This window comes from Pungitius pungitius, chromosome 4, assembly GCF_949316345.1.
Source record: "Pungitius pungitius chromosome 4, fPunPun2.1, whole genome shotgun sequence".
In the NCBI taxonomy this organism is placed as follows: domain Eukaryota; kingdom Metazoa; phylum Chordata; class Actinopteri; order Perciformes; family Gasterosteidae; genus Pungitius; species Pungitius pungitius.
This window is the reverse complement of record NC_084903.1, coordinates 4,733,729-4,736,228: the sequence shown is the minus strand read 5'-3', so window position 1 is coordinate 4,736,228 and position 2,500 is coordinate 4,733,729. Positions and strand designations below refer to the sequence as shown.

The 2,500-nt window shown below is 39.7% G+C and overlaps 3 non-coding genes across 3 annotated transcripts in view; all 3 read left to right on the top strand.

Moving 5' to 3' along the window:
* The first annotated feature begins 859 nt into the window (after window positions 1-859).
* trnap-agg (transfer RNA proline (anticodon AGG)) lies at window positions 860-932 on the top strand. The gene has a single exon. It is a non-coding gene; the product is annotated as a tRNA-Pro (tRNA).
* A 251-nt stretch (window positions 933-1,183) lies between these two features.
* Window positions 1,184-1,255, top strand: trnap-ugg (transfer RNA proline (anticodon UGG)). The gene has a single exon. It is a non-coding gene; the product is annotated as a tRNA-Pro (tRNA).
* Window positions 1,256-2,479: 1,224 nt separating this feature from the next.
* The window catches only part of trnap-ugg (transfer RNA proline (anticodon UGG)), a 72-nt gene continuing 51 nt past the window's right edge, over window positions 2,480-2,500 (top strand). Inside the window, exon 1 of the tRNA in view lies at window positions 2,480-2,500. This exon is cut by the window's right edge and continues 51 nt beyond it. This is a non-coding gene — a tRNA (tRNA-Pro).

The following is a 2,500-nucleotide window of genomic DNA, read 5'->3' as shown; positions in this document are numbered from 1 at the left end:
TATTCGAGCAAAATAAGTAAATGTTAACAAAATTGTAAAAATCCAATTTAGTTCATCTATGTTCTTGAGTATTGAAACTGTTTAAAAAACAACCAAGCACAACAACTCAGTAGGAAAAAACAGGCATTTTGCTGACCAAGTCTAGAGATACGCTGCTTAAATTCTCTTGCCCAGTTACAAGGGATCTTGTCACGTTGACATCGATTGTTCAGGCATTTGTCGGCTCGTTGGTCTAGGGGTATGATTCTCGCTTTGGGTGAGAGAGGTCCCGGGTTCAAATCCTGGACGAGCCCGGAAGAACTTGATGGTTGCATTGTCTGACATTATTCGAGCAAAATAAGTGAATGTTAACAAAATTGTAAAAATCCAATTTAGTTCATCTATGTTCTTGAGTATTGAAACTGTTTAAAAAACAACCAAGCACAACAACCCAGTAGGAAAAAAATTGAAATTTGCTGACCAAGTCTAGAGATACGCTACTTAAATTCTCTTGCCCAGTTACAAAGAATCTTGTCACGTTGACATCGATTGTTCAGCCATTTGTCGGCTCGTTGGTCTAGGGGTATGATTCTCGCTTTGGGTGCGAGAGGTCCCGGGTTCAAATCCCGGAAGAACTTGATGGTTGCATTGTCTGACATTATTCGAGCAAAATAAGTGAATGTTAACAAAATTGTAAAAATCCAATTTAGTTCATCTATGTTCTTGAGTATTGAAACTGTTTAAAAAACAACCAAGCACAACAACTCAGTAGGAAAAAACAGGCATTTTGCTGACCAAGTCTAGAGATACGCTGCTTAAATTCTCTTGCCCAGTTACAAGAGATCTTGTCACGTTGACATCAATTGTTCAGCCATTTGTCGGCTCGTTGGTCTAGGGGTATGATTCTCGCTTAGGGTGCGAGAGGTCCCGGGTTCAAATCCCGGACGAGGTCGGAAGATCTTGATGGTTGCATTGTCTGTCATTATTCGAGCAAAATAAGTAAATGTTAACAAAATTGTAAAAATCCAATTTAGTTCATCTATGTTCTTGAGTATTGAAACTGTTTAAAAAACAACCAAGCACAACAACCCAGTAGGAAAAAAATGGAAATTTGCTGACCAAGTCTAGAGATACGCTACTTAAATTCTCTTGCCCAGTTACAAAGAATCTTGTCACGTTGACATCGATTGTTCGGCCATTTGTCGGCTCGTTGGTCTAGGGGTATGATTCTCGCTTAGGGTGCGAGAGGTCCCGGGTTCAAATCCCGGACGAGCCCGGAAGTACTTGATGGTTGCATTGTCTGTCATTATTGGAGCAAAATAAGTAAATGTTAACAAAATTGTAAAAATCCAATTTAGTTCATCTATGTTCTTGAGTATTGAAACTGTTTAAAAAACAACCAAGCACAACAACCCAGTAGGAAAAAAATTTAAATTTGCTGACCAAGTCTAGAGATACGCAACTTAAATTCTCTTGCCCAGTTACAAAGAATCTTGTCACGTTGACATCGATTGTTCAGCCATTTGTCGGCTCGTTGGTCTAGGGGTATGATTCTCGCTTTGGGTGAGAGAGGTCCCGGGTTCAAATCCTGGACGAGCCCGGAAGAACTTGATGGTTGCATTGTCTGACATTATTCGAGCAAAATAAGTGAATGTTAACAAAATTATAAAAATCCAATTTAGTTCATCTATGTTCTTGAGTATTGAAACTGTTTAAAAAACAACCAAGCACAACAACTCAGTAGGAAAAAACAGGCATTTTGCTGACCAAGTCTAGAGATACGCTGCTTAAATTCTCTTGCCCAGTTACAAGGGATCTTGTCACAATGACATCGATTGTTCAGGCATTTGTCGGCTCGTTGGTCTAGGGGTATGATTCTTGCTTTGGGTGCGAGAGGTCCCGGGTTCAAATCCCGGACGAGCCCGGAAGAACTTCATGGTTGCTTTTTCTGTTGTTGTTGGAGAAAAATAAGTGATTGTTAACAAAATTGTACCAACCCAATTTAGTTCATCTATGTTCTTGATTATTGAAACTGTTTAAAAAACAACCAAGCACAACAACTCAGTAGGAAAAAACGGGCATTTTGCTGACCAAGTCTAGAGATACGCTGTTTAAATTCTCTTGCCCAGTTACAAGAGATCTTGTCACGTTGATATCGATTGTTCAGCCATTTGTCGGCTCGTTGTTCTAGGGGTATGATTCTCGCTTAGGGTGCGAGAGGTCCCGGGTTCAAATCCCGGACGAGCCCGGAAGATCTTGATGGTTACATTGTCTGTCATTATTCGAGCAAAATAAGTAAATTTTAACAAAATTGTAAAAATCCAATTTAGTTCATCTATGTTCTTGAGTATTGAAACTGTTTAAAAAACAACCAAGCACAACAACTCAGTAGGAAAAAACAGGCATTTTGCTGACCAAGTCTAGAGATACGCTGCTTAAATTCTCTTGCCCAGTTACAAGAGATCTTGTCACGTTGACATCAATTGTTCAGCCATTTGTCGGCTCGTTGGTCTAGGGGTAT